This window comes from Sturnira hondurensis, unplaced genomic scaffold (assembly GCF_014824575.4).
Source record: "Sturnira hondurensis isolate 20B ecotype Veracruz unplaced genomic scaffold, ASM1482457v3 Scaffold0007406, whole genome shotgun sequence".
Taxonomy (NCBI): Eukaryota; Metazoa; Chordata; class Mammalia; order Chiroptera; family Phyllostomidae; genus Sturnira; species Sturnira hondurensis.
Window position 1 is genome coordinate 8,406,920 of NW_028080037.1, and position 12,326 is coordinate 8,419,245.

At 53.2% G+C, this 12,326-nt stretch overlaps 1 non-coding gene across 1 annotated transcript; it reads right to left on the bottom strand.

Annotated features, from left to right (window-relative positions):
- Positions 1-3,394: 3,394 nt before the first annotated feature.
- Positions 3,395-3,498, bottom strand: LOC118991375 (U6 spliceosomal RNA). The gene has a single exon (XR_005067402.1). It is a non-coding gene; the product is annotated as a U6 spliceosomal RNA (small nuclear RNA).
- Between the last annotated feature and the right edge of the window lie 8,828 nt (positions 3,499-12,326).

Here is a 12,326-nt window from a genome sequence, read left to right on the forward strand (position 1 = left end):
CCAAGTCAAGGCCTGACTGCCCTCCCACGGCATCTTCCTGTTGACACGTGACCCCATCCTGCCCTCCCCACTCCCGTCCGCAATGAACTCTGCTGCACCCCCACCCTCCTTTAGAGAATAAAGTGGCCTGATATTAACCACCCCTCGTTTTGCTTTCCCGAGGACAAATAAATATTCAAAATACTTTACCACTCTTGCTAATGTCTTGCTACTGCCGCTGTGATAGAATATATGTGTTTATAGATCCACTTAAAGGTAAGGTTTATAGATTTTTAGAGACACTTAGCAGATGAGAAAACTGAAACTTAAAGGGGTGAGATAACGTGCTCTCGTGCATTAGTCATAAGGTTTCTGTTGCAGAGTGACAGATGCCTAACTTAAATGGATGTGAGTCAGAATAAAAGCGTACAGGAGCATTTGACTGAGAAGCAAGGGCTGTATTAGCTTCAGGCATGGCTGGATCTAGGCTCTCGATTAAGCCTTCGGGAATTTGCCTCTCTCCATCTCTCTGGCTCTGCTTCCTCCCCCTGCCCCTGCACTGGTTGCATTTTTTAAGATTGGCTCTCTCCACCTGTTTTACATCATCCCAGAGTCCAATCCAGGCTTTCTCCTGGTTACATCTGTAAAATCCCAGGATTAGGTCTGCTGGTCTGATTGGGTCAGCTGCCCATTGCTAAACCAGTGACTATGGCAAGGAGGGTGGAATGATCTGATTGTCCAGGCCCCGGGCACCACACAGACCAAGTGAGAGTGAGTGGTTCCCCAAAGAATATTGGGGTGCTCTTACCAGAAGAAGGAGGAATGAATGCTGGACGGGCAGAAAGACCTGATGTTTTACCCTCCCGAGTCCCGTAGCCAGGACAGGGCAGGCAGTCCCGCACTCAGATCTGGCCCCTACTTTCTGCATGCGGCTGGAGACCACCTCAGGGAACCCTTCCTGCTCCATCCTGCCCTGGGACTCTAGCCCCAAGCCTGCCCCTTGAATTCATTCTAGCCGATGGCTTTCAAAATGTGCACCCTAGGAGCTGCAGGAGGGAGGCCGACAGCGGAGGTGAGCAAGAAGGGAGGTGATGGAACCTCAGCGGCTGTGGCTCCAGAAACCCCTCAGTCCCTATTCCAACCAGGGCAGCGATTCTTGTATCTGTTTTTATAGTCACTTCCTTTATACACTTTTATTCCAAACAGATGGCTCTGCTGTCCTCTCACCCATTTGTAAATGAGGAACAATAGCTCAGAGAGACGCGGGAACCGACCGAAGCCATGCATGCAGCCACACTGTGCAGGGTGAGCCTGCGAAATCACCTTGCGCCTGCCCACATCCTGCCTTGCCACGTGCAGCCTTGCGGGTGGGTCAGAGACCACCACGCGTAGCCCCACATCACCTCCCTCATTTACCGGTCAAGGAACCGCCACCCAGAGCAGAAAGAGGAAACATTTTTGCAGCTTTTTTTGAGTCTTGGGGCTCCCTGCCCCCTCCCCCCGGGGACTCTCTGTAGGTAGAAGGATCGTGCGGGGGGGGGGGGGGGGGGNAGGTAGAAGGATCGTGGGGGGGGGGGGGGGGCGGGGAGGAGGAAAACACCCAGGTTCCTGCTCCTCCCTGCTTGCTGGTACCGGTGCTTACATCACCGCTCCAGAAGAACTTCCACGGGTGCGCTTCCGTCTAGGATATTAACAAACGATGACTCTGCTCCATCCTCTGTGTCTGTGCAGCCGCACACCAGCCCCGCCCCATCTTACACACACACACACACACACACACACACACCCTTCTGCAGCACCGGCCATGCCATTCATCACAGTGAACCTCTCTGAGTGTCTACAGTGACTCCACCCAGTCGCCCCATACAGCAGGTACCGTCAGTGCCCTCAGCTGACAGGTGAGAAGACGAAGATGTGGACACACATGTCGGTTTCTCTGGGGTTCTCAGCCAGGCTCAGGCTCAGGCAGCCAGGAAAATGGGCTCTGAGTTATATCGAGACACCAGACACACAAATGAGCGCTTTGGACAAGAAGGATGTAGGTCACAGGTGGCAAACACCAGGCCCTCAGGCCGAATCTGGCCCTCCACCCTGTTTTATCCAGCCCGGCACCTTGTTTCAACCCAGGGGCAGCGCCGAGCTCTCGCTTAAATGGTAAGGAGGAGTTACGTTTATACAGCCCTAAAATTACGTTCGGCCCTTTGAAGGCAATCGCGAGGCTGATGTGACCCCTGGTGACAATGAGTTGGACACCCCTGAGTGGGTTGTCCTCAACATCTGTCAACATCTGCACACCGACAGACAGAAAGTTCTCTGCTTCCTTCAGTCCCTTCCTTCCACTGCCCAGGGGTTTCAGGCTGAGCCTGAGGATCGCTCTGTTTTCCTCTCCACTTCTCTCCTTGCCCAGAGTCTTCAGCAAACCCACACAGGGGATTCCAGGGAGACAACTATTATATTACACAGTGCCATGGCTCGCAAGGCGCCAGCAAACACAGGTGAGCCAGGTAAAGAAAGGGACACCGGCTCACGACTTAGACTACCTTGCAGGAGCTTATTGAATTAGTGTGATTCTTAACATCTTCGAGTTGGATCTCCTCCAGGCCAGCCAGCTGGTGCATTCAGCGCAACTCAGCTCGCCTTAACTCAATTAACTGAGCGGCACTGAGCAGAACTCCACAAGTATCTCTTAAGCCCTGAGCTGGCTGCAAGCGGGGGGAAAGACGAAGAAGGGCTAGGCACAGACTCTGCCAGACCGGGCCCTCTCGCTCTTTGTGGATGACACGGTGCCTTATTTTCTGCACGCCACCTTCACAATTGTCCCCAGACCCGCACGCCCCCTGCACGGTGACTGACATCATATTTTTCTTTAACTTTTCTGGAAGTAAATTAATTTCCTTTGGAACACATAAGTCTTGATTATCGAGGTGGAATTCACATACCATAAAATCCACCATTTGAATGTGACTAATTCAATGGCATTTAGGACATTCACCCTGTCACAGAGCCGCCCCCTCTGTCTAGTTCCAAAACGTGCCCGGCTCCCCCACACCCAGCAGCACACAGTCCCTCCCTATCCCCACCTTCCCCGAACCCCTCACCCCCACCAGTCTGCTTTCTGCATCTACAGATTTGCCTCTTCTGGACCTTTCCTATAAATGGAATCCTAAAATACGTGGCCTTTTATGTCTGACTTCTTTCACTTAGCATAATATTTTTCAGCATCCTCCGCATTATAACATGTATCAGAACTTCATTCTTTTTTATGGCTGAATAATTTCATTTTATGATTATACCATGTTTATTCATTCCTCCTGTGATGGGCGTTTAAGCTATCTCTACCTGTTAGATAATGTAAATAGCGCAGCTAAATAAGTTTACTTTCACTAATTAAGACGTAATTGACATATAACATTGTGAAAATATGAAACATTTCACAAATTTGCATGCCATTCCCACGCAGGGGCCATTTAATCTTCTCTGCTTTGTTCCAATTTTCGCATAGGAGCTGCCGGAACAGGCACTAAATGCATGGGCTTTAAAAGAAAAATTAGCACTGCTGTTGTAAATAGGGAGCCTGTATTTGTCTAGCAGGCCATTACATAGACAGTTAACTACTAGGAGTAAAAGTTTCACCTGCAGAGCACACAGCAAGCCGCCCCGCATACTATCAGGCACAGTAGCAAAGAGCCCAGCGCCAGATGTGGCTGGCCTTGCATTTGAACCCTGCCTTTGCTATCTGTGTGACTCTGGGCAAATGTCCTGGCCTTCCCCAACCTCAGTTTCCTCGTCTGTTAGATGCTAATCCTTAACATGGCTTCGCCCTGACATTGGGTGAAAGTTAAAACCAGGCACCCAGTATGTGCTCGATGCATGGAAGCAGGTGTGTGGGCACCCAAGTCAGGGCACGGGTCGCTAACAACGCAAGGACTTGCTAGGTGCCAGGAAGGGGGCGAGGTGCCGTGGGGGCGTTATCTCATGTAATCCCCGTAGTGTTTTACAAGGCAAATTGTTACTCCCATTTTGTAGCTGAGAAAACAGGCAAAGAGAGGTGAAGCCAGAAGGTGAAGGTCACACAGCAAAGACTTGAGCTCTGGGAAAGTGACGTGACCATCTGAGGAGGAACCAAGAGTCCCCTGGCATGTCAGGGCTGTCCCCAGGTAGGGATGGTGAACTGCACGATGGCTGCCGGGGACCCTGAGTCCAGCTCCAGCCACCCACGGGCTGCATACCGGACCTGGAGCCTCGGTCTTTGCCAGGGTCTTCCCAGCAGAGTCTCACTGCCAAGGGGCTCTTTGTTGGGTCTGCCGAGGCAGGGCTCCCCAAGGGCCTGTTCTCGGCCTTCACAGCTTCGCTGGTTGGCTTAACTCTTGTGGGCAATGGGTTTTGCAGGCCCTCTTTGTACCCTAGGGTCCCGCTGTGCTCCTAAAACTGCCCCTTCCCTCTGCACTCTCCCCCTCCCTCTCCACGCTGCCTCTGAGCTTTCGAGACTGTCTCACAGCCTCTCACTAATTACCCACCGCCAGCGCAAAAATTAGCGAGTCTTGGGTTCACATGCAGCCATTACACCTTCGTCAACAGGGCGTGCGGGATTCACAGTTTGGGTCCACGTGGGGAATCCTGCTCCTCCCAAGGACAGCTCTAGCCTCAGGGTGGTCTTAGTTTCCCGGGCTGTCTTAACGAAGAGACACAACTGGGGTGGGGGTGGGGGCTTAAAACCACAGGAATTTACTCTCCCACTGATTGGGGGGCCAGAATCTAAGTGTCCCAAATCCAGCTGTCAGCAAGAGCCACCCTCCCTCTGAAGCCCCCAGGGGAAGATCCTTCCTCCTCCTTCCAGCTTCTGGTGGCCCCGGGTATCCCTGGGCTTGGGGCTGCAGCATGGCCTCCCCAGGTGCCCCTGTGCGTCCTTGACCGTCTCTTAGGAGGACACTTACATTGGATTTGAGAACCACCCTAATCCAGTACGACCAACTCGATCCTTATACTCAGTACCTCTGCCTAGACCCTATTTCCTACGTCATGTGCTGAGACTCCAGGCGGACGTGACTATTCGAAGGACACTGCCTAACCCACCACAGAGGCCTTGGAATAGAAGGGGCGCCTGACCGTCTTTGGAACAGGTTTCCTGTGTGCCTGAGCCCAGTGGGCACAGATATAATGGGGCATCGTTTTCCTCCAGACTCTGAAAGTCGTCGTCCAACTTCTTACAAATCTCTCTTTCCCAGCCCTTAGCGGCACCACGGGTGAGCCTGTCGTTTTCTGGACTGTCTCTAGTCCAGTGCAGGTCAGGACAGTTTAAAACCCCCTCCATATTCTCCTCCACCTCCCCCAGGTCAGCTCTGTCCCTGGGCCTGAGGACCCTGGTGTGGGTCTGGCCACGTCCAGCCCTGCTCTGCCCTGTGGTTCTGATTCCCAGAGTGGACCCAGTAGGACGGTGCCCTGGACACCCATACTCAGCCAGCGCTGCCGTACAGCAAGTTCCCCGGGTGTCTTACTTTAGATACAGCCGGTATGTGGGTGTGCATCCGTGAGCGAGTGGCAGCCGACCCGAGTCAGCCCAAGAAACCATTTTCCCCCAGAGCAGCCTTTGAGAAACGCCATGCGGCGTAAGCCGCTGCAAGACAGAAAGCAGGGCCACAGCGGTTACGCATGTATTGCCACAGAAGAGGAGTTTTTGAGTAAATACACCAACTCTGGGACGATTCTGTGATTTATTCAGAAAACTGGCTTCAGGATCACGGGGGACAAGACTCAACGTGGCGGGGAGACTGTGGCCCCTGGGCAGAGCTACGTGGACAGTGGGACAGGCCAGGTCCTCCTCTGAGAGGGGACCAGAGACTAAACGCGTGCTGGCTCCCATGAGCCCCGCTGCGGCCGCCAAGACGGTGTCACTCTCATGCTGAACGGTAAATGCCTTCAAGGAAAATTTACACTGCAGTGAAGTCTGGCCATGCATGCCGAGCTGCCGTGTAGATTCAATGACAGGGACCCAGCAGAGTAGTAGGAGTAGTAATAATAATAATAATAATAATAGAGAAAAGCATAAATAGATGTAAGCACCAGGCAGTCACACCTGCGGTTCTCCAGGTGTGGACGGGCCAATTAGCAGTCTCGGCCCTGAGCACCTGCCAGCCCCGAGCATGGCTCCGGTGCCCAAATAGCTGTTGTTTCCATATGATGCGGCCTCTGCAAGCCGGCCCCCGCCTTCACTGGCTGCCCCACGGGACAAGGAGAGCCACAACGCTGGAGAAACCTGGGCTGCACTAAGCTGACTGGGGGAAAGCATGGCAGCCTCCAACGTGACCTTTCTGAGGGTTTTCGAAGGCAACCTGCGTGCCCCTCAGGACTTCTGACTGCAGGGCTGTACAAGCACATCAGCTGTGGCCCCCACCCCGCCCCTGGCCGTTGCAAACCCGAACAGGATCCAGTTGTGCCCAGAGCATCAGATAATTTCTAAAAGAGGACTGATTCTACGCATGGCTTCCGAAGGGGCCATCAAGGTGGCAAGGTCCGAAGGAAGTCAGCACCACTCCACGCCCCACGACCCCCTCCCTTCCCACCTCTCCCCCACCGAATCCGAGAGAAAACCTTTTAAGTCTGATGCATTCCCTGAAGGGGTAACCCTTTCATCCTCACTGGTTGGGCCAGGATCAGTTTACCCACTCAGCTAATAGTACCCGAAGGCCAGAGGGAGCGGGGATTCAGAAGGTTCTGCAGTGTGGGAAAGGCAGCATCAGCTCTCTCTCTCTCCATTCCGTCCCCTGGCATGAAAACTGTCCCTGCCCACAGCATGAGGTCCAATCCCGAGGGCTTGGTCTTCTGGACCAGCCCACCTTCCTCACTCATGACGCGCTGCCCCGCCCTGAGCCCAGGTTGGGGCAGGTAAGCCAAAAGCTCAGTGAAGACTGTGGAGCTAGGGGGAGGGAACCCATGTGCCAAGCAGGCACCGTGTGTGGAAGTCTCCATACTGCACTGTGTCAGAAACTGTTAACTGGGTGAGGGGGTGGGGCTTAAATCTCTGCCACACTTCTCAAGAAACACACTTCTCAAGAAACAACCTCCCCCCCCAAAAAAATCCTGTTTACGATGGAAAAACAGAAACAGACTCATAGATCCAGAGAGCTGATGCTGGCCAGAGGGGAACAGGCACAGTGACAAAGGCGAGGGGATGGAGACTATGGATTGGAGGTCACAGAACAGCCCCAGGGGTGCGAAGTCTGGCCCAGGGACCACTGTGTGTGGTGCCTGACGGGGGCTGGAAACAGCGGGGGAAACACTTTGACGGGTGCTTGAGTCTCTAACCACTATGCCGTGCACCTGGAACCAATACAAAAAAATACTGAATGCAAACTGTAATTGAAAAATAAAAATACATATCTCTAAAATAAGATATAATGAAAAGCAAATCCTTTGAACTTTCATCTCACTTCCATGACAGCTGACTCCCCCAATCTCTCAAATTCCCCCAAACTCTCCGTCAGATCTAACTTTGCTCAGCACGCCGCCCCCCACCCCGCCCCGCCCGCCCGACCATCTCCCCTTCCCAGTACAGCTGCCGCTTCTTCCTGCAAGTGCTGGTCGCGAGCATGAGCTCCGGGGCTCAGCCTGCCCGGCTCACATTGAGCTCGGCCACTCTAACTTGAGTGGAAACCTGGCAGGTGTTAAGTGTTCGGCAAATGAGACCTATGTAAATCCATTGGCTTCTCCGACTTTTTTTTGCTCTTACGTGGGCCCTTTTTGCATTAATGAAGTAGGAAATGTACATTGGTTTCCCAGGCTTACTAAAACAAATGGCCGCAGACTCAGGGGCTTCAAACAACTGGAATTCATTCTCTCACGGATCTGAGGGTCAGAGGGCCACGGTCAAGGGGCCGGGAGGGCTGTGCTCCCCCCTCGGAGGCTCTCAGGGGGGCTGTTCCTCGCCTCTTCCAGCTCCTGGTGGCCGTGAGCGTTCCCGGGCTGGCGGCCACACCACGCCAGTCCCTGCCTCTGTCTGTACATGGCCTCCTCCATGTGCCTTATAAGAACATTTATTACTGGAGGTAGGGCCCACCCACGTAATCAAGGCCAATTCCGTTTCAAGATACTTAATTACATCGGCAAAAAACTTTTTTTCCCCCTAAATAAGGTCACATTCACAGTTTTCAGACAGGGGTCAGAATGTGGACATACTTTTTTTTGCAGGGGAGGGGGTGGGGCATCATTCAATCCACTACAAAATGATATTGCATCCTTCCTTTCGTGAGTGGGGGGTAGAAAGAGGGCTGCATTCTCATTCTGCATTCTCCTCTCGTTCTTTTTTTTTTCTTTTCCTTTTGTCATGATGAGTACATCAAGTCAGCAGCCAGCAGCAGGTACTCGGGGACACAGAAGAAAAGAGAGGCAGATGGCGGGAAGGGGACGGACAGCTTCCCTCTTTCTCTGACGCTCATCCACTCCTTACACACGAGGCAAGCTTGCAGTCACGGCACAAGTAAGAGAGCTGCCACATCCAGGGGGGGGGGTCGGACGGGTGCAAAAGGCAGCAACTTCCAGCCACAGAGTTTGGCCCTCGGGCAGACCCATGCTGGGACACAGCAACTCAGCTTTTGCACCAAGACCGGTCGGCTGCGCGCTTGGCTGGCTGGGGGTGGTGCGAGCTCGTTATGTATTGATGCCCTGTGTCGAGATTTCTGCCTCGGCTTCACTGAAGGGATCGGGGAGGCAGTGACTTCTCTTCACTCAAATTGCAATCAGCCAGGCTCCTGGCTCTGTGTTTATCTACCCGGAACTATTTCTGGGGTGTGTTCATAGACAGCGCACACCAAAGTATTTGGTATTTGAGATGCAAGCGTTCAGGATGATTAAAGTTAGCTGCTAATGAGGATGCCTAGAATAGATACAGTCTCTCTGGGTGTGTGTGTACGTGCTCCGTGTGTGTCCTCCGCTGCGTGTCTGCAAGGCAGATGTCTGCAAAGCTGCCCTCAGGTGACCTCACCGACATCCCGGATCATGCGCTTGGACGAAAGGAAGAAATGGAGGAAAACTGGCCTGTCTCAAAATACCACCTCACCCACCAGACACCTCAGCTCCTTCACTGATATTCTGCCTCTCCTTCAGAGCCAAGCTCGTCCCACCCTACCAGGGAGCTCTGCTTGACCACCCTCCGAACGGCTACCCAGGATTCCATCTCCAGGACCAACTCTGATCCACTTGGCAGGGAAGAGGATGCTCAAAGCAGGTCTGCGCTGGGAGTGATGCTAAAGTAGTTCCCAGGGGAGTTGTAACAAAGTATCACAATCTGGGTATTTTGAAACGATGGGAATTTATTCTCTCACGGTTCTGGGGGCTGGAGGGCTGACAGTGAGTTGTGGGTAGGACCCCGGGACCACGCTCCTTCAAGAGCCTGTAGGGCAGGACACTCCCTTGCTTCTTCTGGCTTCTGGTGCCCCCCAGCGTCCCCTGGCTTCTGTCTGCATCGCTCCAATCCCTGCCTCTGTCTTCCCTGGGTCGTCTCTTGGCGGGGTGCGTGCGCCCGTGTGTGTGTCTGTGCCCACATCTCCCCCTCTTTAGGACAACAGTCCTCAGATTAGAACCCATCCTAATGACCTCGTCTTAACTCGACTACGTCTGCAAAGACCACATTCACAGGTGCCAGGGGTTAGGACTTCAACCTTTGGGGGGTGCAATTCTGCTCGTAACAGGTACCGCGAGCAATTAGGGATGGCTTTCATGGGTGCGGACAGGGCAAGGGCCACTGATCTGACAAATGTGCCCTACAGCACTTGCTTGGGGTATCTTCTGTTGGAAAAGAGCTCAGGCTGTCGTGACTACTAATTATCTCTGCGTCCACCCGTCTATGATCCATCATGTATATGTATTTGCCATCCATCCAGCCATCTATCCATCCACCCATCTACAATCTGTCGTGTATATCTACCTATTTGCCTTCTTAAGGAAATCACATGTTCCCTGAGAACAGAGATTCTGTCTTAGTTCCCTCGGGCTGCTTCTCAACAACAGAAATTTGTTTCTCGTAGTTCTGCAGGCCGGAAGTCTGAGATCAAGATGTCACGTAGTTGGGTGAAGTCCCTCTTCCCGGGTCACGCATGGCACCTTTGTGTCCTCACGCGGTGGGAGGGACAAGGGGGTTCTCTCAGACCTTAATCTCCTTCATGAGGGCTCCCCTGTGATGACCCCATTGCTTCCTGAAGGCCCCACACCGCAGTACCATCCCCATGGGCATCAAGATTTCACATATGAATTTGGGGGCAGGGGGTGGGCAGACACAAACATTCAGTCCATCTGACAGCTGGAAACCTTTACATTTCCCCACCGTGTAATCTAGGATCCAGATGAAGTAGTCCCTCAGTCAATTCTCGGTCAATAATTAGTTTTCACTTTTTGGACTCTGGACTTAGGTTGGAAAAAAAAAAAAGACGTCTCTCTCTGAAGCACAATCCCACCCATCTGAGGGCTGGCTGCCTGGGCTGGCCAACAGTCAGCCCTCTTCCTGCCCAGCCCTTCCCTGCATCCTGCAGATCTCAACTCCCGAATCCCACGCGTGCCCAGGGGTGTCCCCTCCAACAGGACGGCCCGGCACCTCTTCAGCGAGATGATAACGCCGGGCGCGTCCATCAAGCCCTCCTGGAAGGAGCGTGGTTGTCCTCATGGAATGCCGTGTCCTGAAGAAGGGGGAGCATAATAATGTGGGGTTTCACGCAGGCTAGTTTCTAGCGGTGTGCTGTGGACCTGAAATGATGGCTAAATCGATGGAGAGGCATTACGCTCTCGCCTCTGGATCCTGGCGTCTGTAACACCCAATTATTGACGCCCTGAGTGGATGGGTAGCAGGCCGGCTCTTTGAGCCTTGATCAGAGCGCTCTCTCTCTCTCCCTCCCTCCCTCTCTCTCTCTCTCTCTCTCTCCCCCTCACTCTCTCACTGTGAACACGAGCAGCCCAAGAGCAACGGAAATGTGACGACTAGCTGATTGTTTTCACAGTCTGCACGACAAACTGCCCGCCCCCCAACAAGACTCTAGGTCAAGTGCTCTTCTCCATTCTGTGGAGCTGGAGGGGAGAAATTAGCTCTCGGTGGTATTCCCAATTATGGGGAAAAGCGATTCTGCCCTGATCCGGCATTAATGTGCCTGGCACTGGACCAAGACGCGGGAAGCCTGCCTTCTCCTCCAGCCTCGCACACTGTCTCGAGCCATGCACGACCTTGGGAGGTGACTTAACTTCTCAGCTTCCTGGCTGCCTCATCTGTAATGATGTACCTTTTATCGCTTCATAGCCATGCTCTGGGCTAAATGAGACAAGCCCCTACCTCTTGTAGTCCCCCAGAAAGACTTCGACCTGCGGAATGAACAGGACGGCCACTTCATTGCATTGCATGTGTTACGGACCCACGGGATTTTTCGATGCTGGCAAAAAGGGATAGATGTGTACAACTTTTTTCCTTCCCTAGCAGCCCCTAGGCACCTCAGTGCTTTTACGGAGCTGATATCGTTGTACCCATTTCTTACTCAGCAGACTGAGGGAGGCTGGCCTCGAAGCGATGGGCTGGGACTCATCTCGGGAAGCTTCCCGGCCACCGCAGAGATCCCTCTGGGACACTCCGGATACTGGCTCGGACACAATTATTAAGCCACATCTCAGCTGTTCTCCTGCCCTTCCTCCACGGCAGCTATGCTGTCTGTTACTTTTTTCCCAGCACCAAGCGCTTTCCAACCTCCAACTATGCACACCTGTTCTCCTCTGCGTGGGAGGCGCTTCCACCCGCTCGCGTTTCCTCCGGCCGACCCCTACCCATCTCTCAGGCTCAATGTCACCCTCGCAGGGAGGTCTGCCGTGACCCCATTCTATGCTCTCATAGGCAGTGCTGTTTCCCTTTGAAGAGCTTTTCACATTTGTATCTAAATAATTGTCAGCCTGATGCCCGTCTTTCCCACTAATACTGCATTCCACGGGGGCCAAGATCTGTTTGTCTTATTTGTTGCTGGGACCCTGGCGCCGACAGGCACCCAGTCTGTAGGGTGAGTGGATGGTGGATGGGTGGGTAATGAGTGGAGGGATGGATGATGGATAATGGATGGAGGGATGGATGGGTGGGTAATGGATAGATGGACAGCTTGATCCAGATGAATGGATGATGGATGAATGAATAAGGTATGTATAGATGTGAGACTGATCCAAATTACTAGTGTTCATTCATCATCCAGAGAAAGTTCTGAGAAAGTTCTGAGTTCCAGGGGTTCAGAGAAATTCACGGATGCTCGCCCAGGATACGTGTCCGCAGGCCACGCTCGCTCCAAGACTCTGGGCGGAAGCCTGCTTCGCCTCCTCCCCGCCTCTGACAGTGGCTG